General features: G+C 37.2%; 1 pseudogene; it reads left to right on the plus strand.

Annotated features, from left to right (window-relative positions):
• Positions 1–1,078: 1,078 nt before the first annotated feature.
• LOC149238444 (large ribosomal subunit protein eL33y pseudogene) lies at positions 1,079–1,657 on the plus strand (annotated as a pseudogene).
• Positions 1,658–8,794: the final 7,137 nt, after the last annotated feature.

Here is an 8,794-nt window from a genome sequence, read left to right on the forward strand (position 1 = left end):
AAACCTGGCATAGATGCCTAATCTATGCATCATGAATAAGAGATTTGGATAGGTTATAATTCTGAGGAGAGGAGATAGATCACATATCAAACCAAATTTGATATGAAACCTTATTGGTTAACCTTAGTCTGGTTTTTGTTGAGAAGGAATACCATGAAGATTGTTAGAAATAATCAAACAATGTAATCTAATCAACGTTTATGGATTGATTATTCATTTATATCTTAGTCAGAGTTAATTATTCAAAAAAACAAAAGAAAGAAAGAAAGACGTTTATGGATTGATTATTCATTTATATCTTAGTCAGAGTTAATTATTCCAAAAAAACAAAAGAAAAAAAGAAAGAGGGACCTACATGTTCATTGAGAAGAAACGACTGAGTTGGATTCTTCACTTTTTCTTCTGCCATATTTGATACATGCACCCACGCACTAGTAACTATTTTGTTTGTTCCATGCATTTTAACATTGGCTGTGCCGGGGCGAGGTGGAGGAAGAGGAGCAACAGCAACTGGAAGAAGAGTTTGTGCAGCAGTCCATCCGTTCACCTTATTACATAAAAATAGATGAATATTCACCATAAGTAATAAATTTTATTACATGAAACTCCTTTAACGTTTTCTTTCTCAATAACTTCTTTAGAAACATCTTTTAAACTTGTACATTAATTTCTCTTTAAACCATATTTTCATGTACAATTAGTCATATAACCCTACCAATTGGTTTAAAACTTATATCTCCATTCCATTTACTCTTTGCAATTCCCTTTCACAGATAACGAACACTTCATTCTTATCTTCACTATACGATGTTGGACTTGACTTACATTATTCAATTTTCAACCTTTATAATGGCTCAAAATTATCCTATTTAATTTGATAAAGAAAGATTTTGATATCCATCTACAAAACATTGTGTTGCATGCCTATAAAAAAGCTCAACGACATACATCAACCTCTATTATTTATTAAATCATAGTGTGCCTATCAAAATGTAATATTATTGCCTACCCCTTGTTCAAGGGAAAGCACTGATATTGATAAGTAAAACTCAATTCACATCACATTGCGAGATAGATGTTCCGAGCCGTTTTGATCAACATGGTGAAGGGACACCAAGGAGAGCGTATCAGGTTGTATGTTCGAGGGATCATCCTCGGCTACAAAAGGTCAAAATCAAACCAGTACCCAAATACTTCTCTGATTCAAATTGAAGGAGTCAATACACCAGAGGAAGTGGATTGGTATCTGGGCAAAAGGATGGCCTATATTTACAAGGCGAAAACCAAGAAGGGGGGAACTAATTACAGGTGTATTTGGGGCAAAGTAACAAGGCCGCATGGTAACAGTGGTGTTGTTAGGGAAAAATTTAGAACAAATTTGCCACCAAAGTCCATGGGAGGGAGAGTGAGAGTATTTATGTACCCCAGCAGCATATGAGGTTGTTGTCACTACTTGGCCTACAAACTCTCGGATGTTTCATATTTTAGTTTTGTTTCGATATGAGAGGCCTATTGTTGATGAAGCCATTGATTTATGAGAACATTTTTCCTTCACAGGAAGATGTGATGCAAATTTACCTTTTTTTCCTAGAATATTTATGTCTTTTGTTATTTTATTTTTACCTACATTAGAACTATGAAATCATGATTTTGACAATATGAGTACTGATAGCTGTTTGGTGTAGACATCTGCACATGTTATGTACTACTCTTTAAAATTTTCAGTTCATTAAAATAGATCAAAACTAAAATTTTCAAAGAAGCCGTTAGCGACAAACTGAAAATTAGGGCACTCTCACAGGAATATGGCAAAAACATCCCAGATCGAAGCAATCTATTTTAAATCAGATTGTGAATACAGATTAACATACGAATAGAAAAGCCCACTGTAAACCCTTGGCATATGCTAACTTCAAGCCCTTTTAGATAATAAAATATATTCTCCGAATTTCCTAGAGAAAAGGGCACAAGATTTCCAGAGGTTTCAAAAATCAGAAATTTTGAAAAAGACTGTGCATCACAACAATACAACAAATTAAATATTACTTGGCCATCATTCTGGTGATAAAATCTTCATAGCATATGTTTCCGTCGGAATCGACCTTAATTTCTCGAATCCACTCATTGAATTCTGACGGCTCCAGCTTCTCCCCGACGCTGGTAAGAATATGACGGAGTTCCCTGGCAGAAATCTTGCCCGTGCCCTCTTTATCGAGGGCTTTAAAGGCATCCCTGAGCTGAACATGGAAGCTCCCTCCCTTCAGGTTCCGTTTCATCACGTCCTGCATTAGAGCGATCTTCTCCTCACTCCAGATCAAAACTAAAATTTTACTGAAAAACTATTTTGTTTGTTCCTGCAAAAATTAATTAACATCAAAGTTCCCTCTGAAATCTGCTTAATATTGTCTTAGATGCCCAATAAGCATTGTTTGAGGTGATTCGTAGTAGATGGGGCGATTCTCAAAATCACCGGGTGGTGGTGGCGAAGCGGTGGTGGGGTGATTCTGAGAATCGCCCCACCACCCGACGATTCTCAGAATCGCCTCAGTTCATTAAAATAGATCAAAAATGAAATTTTCAAACAGCGGCAAACTAAAAATTAGGGCACTCTCACAGGAATATGGCGAAAACATCCCAGATCGAAGCAATCTATTTTAAATCAGACTGTGAATACGGATTAACATATGAATAGACAAGCCCACTGTAAACCCTTGGCATATGCTAACTTCAAGCCCTTTTAGATAATAAAATATATTCTTTGAATTTCCTAGCGAAAAGGGTGCAAGATTTCCAGAGGTTTCAAAAATCAAAAATTTTGAAAAAGACTGTGCATCACAACCATACAACAAATTAAATATTACTTGGCCATCATCTTGGTGATAAAATTTTCATAGCAGATGTTTCCGTTTAACTTACCAATAACTCATTATATTTTAAACCGCTTGGGTTTATTTTCATTTAAAATTTTTCATTTAGAAATATCAAACTATTCTTATGCTTCATTTTCAGCAAACTGAGATGTTAATAACAAACCTCTTCTAATTATTTAAATTTCTCATTTAGATGTATTGAACTATATTTAATTCGCTTCTTATACTTCATTTTTAACCTAGGATTGAAAATTTTAAATATATTGTTATTTAAAACAAGAATTTCTTTTACACTCATCCAAATCAAGCTGTCATTAAAATGACAGACACAAAAAATAAATAACCATCCCAAAATTTTGACTCGACAGGCGGAACAAACATGAAATTCCAGGACCAGGCCATGACATTGATGTTTTGGATTTTACAATATGCCTTCTCCACATGAAGTTCGTTTTAGGTTTTGTAATGCGCACTCACCCCATAAAGTTTTAGTTTTATTGTTTTACGATGCGCGCTCGCGAGTCGCCGGATAAAGTTTTATGATTTTAGAATAACCAATTGTCGCGTAACCATATGGTTTGCACGCGTCGTGAATACTGCAACCTCTTTCAAAGTTTTCTTTGCATGGCATAAAGCATGACATGGGAATTGTGCAATTTCCAAGGCCACCTTCTTCGAAGTGTTACAATAAACAAATTTGCTAGAATCTTGAGGTAAGATGGAGCCTCTGATATTTTCACAACAAAACGACCTTAATTTCTCGAATCCACTCATCGAATTCCGACGGCTCCATATTCTCCCCAATGCTGGTAAGAATATGACGGAGTTCCCTGGCAGAAATCTGTCCAGTGCCCTCTTTATGGAGGGCTTTAAAGGCATCCCTGAGCTGAACATGGAAGCTCCCTCCCTTCAAGTTCCATTTCATCACGTCCCACATTGGAGCGATCTGCTCCTCACTCCAGATCAAAACTAAAATTTTACTGAAAAACTATTTTGTTTGTTCTTGCCAAAATTAATTAACATCAAAATTCCCTCTGAAATCCACTTAATATCTTATTGGATGCCCAGTAAGCATTGTTTGAGGTGATTCATAGAAGATGGGGTGATTTTGAGAATCGTCGGGTTCCGCCACTGCCCCGCCACCGGTGGTGGTGGTGGTGGGGCGATTCTGAGAATCGTCCCACCACCCAGCGATTCTCAGAATTGCCTCAGTTCATTAAAATAGATCAAAACTAATATTTTCAAAGAATCCGTCAGTGGCAAACTGAAAATTAGGGCACTCTCACAAGAATATGGCGAAAACATCCTAGATCGAAGCAATCTATTTTAAATCAAACTGTGAATACGGATTAACATATGAATAGACAAGCCCACTGTAAACCCTTGGCATATGCTAACTTCAAGCCCTTTTAGATAATAAAATATATTCTCTTAATTTCCTAGAGAAAAGGGCGCAAGATTTCCAGAGGTTTCAAAAATCAAAAATTTTGAAAAAGACTGTGCATCACAACAATACAGCAAATTAAATATTACCCGGCCATCATCCTGGTGATAAAATCTTCATAGCAGATGTTTCCGTTTAACTTACCAATAACTCATTATATTTTAAACCTCTTAGGTTTATTTTCATTTTAAATTTTTCATTTAGAAATATCGAACTATTCTTATGCTTCATTTTCAAACTGAGATATTAATAACAAACCTCTTCTGATTATTTAAATTTCTCATTCAAACGTATTGAACTATATTTAATTCGCTTCTTATACTTCATTTTTAACCTAGGATTGAAAATTTTAAATATAAAGTATTGTTATTTAAAACATGAATTTCTTTTACACTCATCCAAATGAAGCTGTCATTAAAATGACAGGCACAAAAAATAAATAACCGTCCCAAAATTTTGACTCGACAGGCGGAACAAACTTGAAATTCCAGGACCGGGCCATGACATTGACGTTTTGGATTTTACAATACGCCTTCGCCACATGAAGTTCATTTTAGGTTTTGTAATGCGCACTCACCCCATAAAGTTTTAGTTTTATTGTTTTATGATGCAGCCGGATAAAGTTTTATGATTTTAGAATACCCAATTGCCGCGTAACCATATGGTTTGCACGCGTCGTGAATACTGCAACCTCTTTCAAAGTTTTCTTTGCACGGCATAAATCATGACGTGGGAATTGTGCAATTTCCAAGGCCACCTTCTCCAAAGTGTTACAATAAACAAATTTGTTGGAATCTTGAGGTAAGATGGAGCCTCTGATATTGTCACAACAAAATGACCTTAATTTCTCAAATCCACTCATCAAATTCCAAAGGCTCCAGCTTCTCCTCGATGCTGGTAAGAATATGACAGAGTTCCTTGGCATAAATCTTACCGGTGTCCTCTTTATTAAGGGCTTTAAAGGCATCCCTGAGCTGAACATGGAAGCTCCCTCCCTTCAAGTTCCATTTCATCACGTCCCACATTGGAGCGATCTGCTCCTCACTTCAAATCAAAACTGAAATTTTACTGAAAAACTATTTTGTTTGTTCTTGCCAAAATTAATTAGCATCAAAATTCCCTCTGAAATCCGCTTAATATCCTATTGGATGCCCAGTAAGCATTATTTGGGGTGATTCGTAGCAAATGGGGTGATTCTGAGATGGAAAACGTTGACATATGCCAAACCCTTATCAATTTTAGTAACCTTTGTAGCACTAGCTGTATATAAAAGTTCAATATCTTTAATATGACATCTATGTAAAGCACTGTATTTCCTCAAACTACAGTTATTTCTCATTTTCAGTTTCTATTTCTTTCAAGTTCAAGATTCTCCTGAAAATAAAGGTTTCACAACTTTTTCCAGTAAAACCTTTCTGCCAACCCTTAAATAAACCAGTGAGTGCAGCATGGAAGAATTCTGCCCACCCTAAAATAAACCAGCGAGTGCTAAAAGAGGACTAAGGCTCCATGATTATGGTTAAATATTATGGTATGCTCTACTTTGGCACTCTGCCCAGCACCTCTGCTCTGCCTGTGGGTAGACTGTTCTGAGATTCGAACGCGTGATGTATTCGGCTTGTTGCAGCAGCGGTTGAGGGGTTTCAGACCAGGGTCAAGGTGCATTCATACTATCTCCCAGCTTGGCTAGTGAGGATGCCGCGGATCCATGGCTCTCAATTTCATGTTGATTCTAATTCGATTACTTTTCTTCATTTTCCTGCATTCTACACAAACAAATGCTACAACACTCCTCCTCTGCCTCTTCCGATCTCCCTTCTGCTGAGTACTTGAAAGATTGCAGTGCGGCTATTTTTTCATCAAACTTCTTTGATTAAGTAGATGAGTAACGGTATTGCGAAGAGTACTGTCGCAATTGTCGAAGAGCTAACTAATACCTGTCGTTGCACATCCATAATTACTCGATTTTTGTTTCCATATGTATAACGTGTCTCAGGTAGTGATTTTTTTTTTTTTGAAGAATGTCCGTAGTTGATCTTCTCTAATTTATCAATGAGGTACGTGTTTTATATCCCTCAGTGTTATAGACATATTTTGGCACTGCAACCCCAATCACATATGTCCATAAACCAAGGGCTTCTAAGTCCCTAAAAGTGTTGTTTCATACCCTAAAGGAGCAAGGTTAGCTGATTACATCATCTCCCAGAAGTTTTCCATGAAAAATCACTGAGAACTGGTCAAAGCAGGACCATACAGACTGCCCAGTGCAAAGGGTGTGATGCATCTCACCAGCCACATGCAAAAAGTGCAATGCATCCTGGAAAGCCCTTCTGTAGGGTGTCATGAGCGAGAGTAGCCAAATGGCACAAGTAGTTTGCTAGGTGGAGACCCTGAGAATCTTATAGGAGCTGCTCATTTGACACTTGCCTCCCTGAATTCGCCCAAGGATGAGTAAGAGATCATGAAATCTCCAAATGGAACGAAGAACTATCAGAGAGATGACACTAATCAAAATCCTAGAAGCTGACTCACCCCCTTGCAAATATCTATAAATGGATCCCTCATCCCAGAGATCCAGAGGCTAGAATTTTGTAATTTGCAAGGAAGTGTTGTTGGCTTCTCTTTGAAGACATTATTGGGTGATCTTGCTTTGTATGAGGTGAAGAGGGCTTTCATGCTAGGAGGATGGCACTGGGTCAGACCAATTGGTTGTAATTCTCTCTTCTACTACTTTTAATAATAAAGCTATTTGAGTTTTCCTCCATATTCTTGTGTATCTCTGAATATTGTCTTGATATATGCATTTGTATGGTCAATATATATCTGATCCTATATTGTTTACAGTGATAGATCTCTATGCTTTGATGGTATTATGCTGCTGTGAATCTACAGGTGTTCTTTGAAGCGGGACAAGTAAGGAAGCAGTGGCGAGATTCTATCAAAGGAGAAAGGAAACAAGCAAGGATCCAGGTGGAAGACTGAGGTTGGTACTCTCTGCTTCTTTCTCATCTCTCTCTCGTCAAGGAAAAACAAGTGACTTTAATATGTTTTTTTCTAAGATAGCTACCCGTCTTAGTGGGACTAGCAGCTCTGAATGGAAACTAGATTTGTTGATAAGAAAATGGTGACTCCATTGGGGAGCGATTAGTTTGATTGCTTGTCTCTATTTGTTTGATTCATAAACCACAGACGGAGCCTGAAGTTAAGCCAGCTAGCCTTCCAACTACATTTTCTATGCAAGTGACCAATGTTGCTTCAATCAATCTCCGAGTTTGTTTATGAACTAAACAATTGACTTGCAAACATCCTAAGTGCCCTAGAGGTAGCTTGAGTAACCTCATTAGATTAGCCCCTGTACTTTGTAGTTACTGACTATCATTTGCTCGGCCTAAATCCCTGAACTAAACTGCAAACTATGACCAAAAACCAAGTTAAAGTCTCGTCCCTGGACCATCACACCTTGTCTTCTTGGCAATCTGGATGCATCGCACCTCCTGTGTGTAGTAGGTGGGATGCATCCCTGTTTCCCTGTGTTACAGGTGCGATGATCAGACAAGACTAAATCTGCCTCCAGATTTTGGCTTTTTCTTCACTCTCTTCAGCTTTATTCAGGAATTTTGTTGTCTATGATCAGTAGACCATTGTAGAAACCCCCTTCCTTTGCATCATTCAGCCTCCATTGTACAAATATTTGTGAATGTCTTTATGTATTTTTCGCCATTCACAGTTCTCATTTACAAAATAGTAGCTTAATTGAACTGTTGTCTTTTGATTTGAAAGCGTTGCAAGTGTCGTTTTCAGTCAAAGAAAAAAATACTTCTCTTTGTGATAGTCGATTACACTGTTACTCTTGTATTTGATCTGAATTTATAAGCATTTCAAGTGTCGAAAGCAGTTTTCAATTCAAAATCGCAAAGTGTCATCTTACCTTCCTGTCATTTTTTGAAAAGAAAATTGTTAGTACTATCGCTTTGAAAGAAGAGATAATTCAGATTTGTATTTAGCATTCTTTTTGTCATTCACACATTAAGAAAGCAGAAAACAAATACGTGCATGTGCATTTTCATTTAGACTGCTTGTTGATTTTGATTTAGGACAGTGCATCTAGTGTGTGCTCTGTGCTCTATGTTGAAAGGATTTCATTTCTCTTTCCTTAGTAGCTAGGATTTTCATTGCAAAAAGAAGATTAAATGACTGTTTATTATCTTAGATTGCATTTTAGGAATTGTATATCTACATCACACGATGAACCTGAAAGGAAAATTTCTTAAGAAAGATCAACTGTAAAATAAATTCAATGAACATAAAAATGCTTTGGAACCTAACACACAACATCTAGAAGTCTAGGCTAGAGATGTATTCCAGCATCGTAAAGCCTGGTAACTGTCGCTTTAATCATAGGTTGGGTGATTCCTCCTCTTTGAGATGACAAGTGCCAGTACAGACTTGTGCTCCCACGTACCGTCGAGTATATATTGGG

The sequence above is a fragment of the Pinus tabuliformis genome, chromosome 8 (genome assembly GCF_031772625.1).
Source record: "Pinus tabuliformis cultivar Carrire ecotype Pingquan chromosome 8, CPIR1, whole genome shotgun sequence".
Classification (NCBI taxonomy): Eukaryota; Viridiplantae; Streptophyta; class Pinopsida; order Pinales; family Pinaceae; genus Pinus; species Pinus tabuliformis.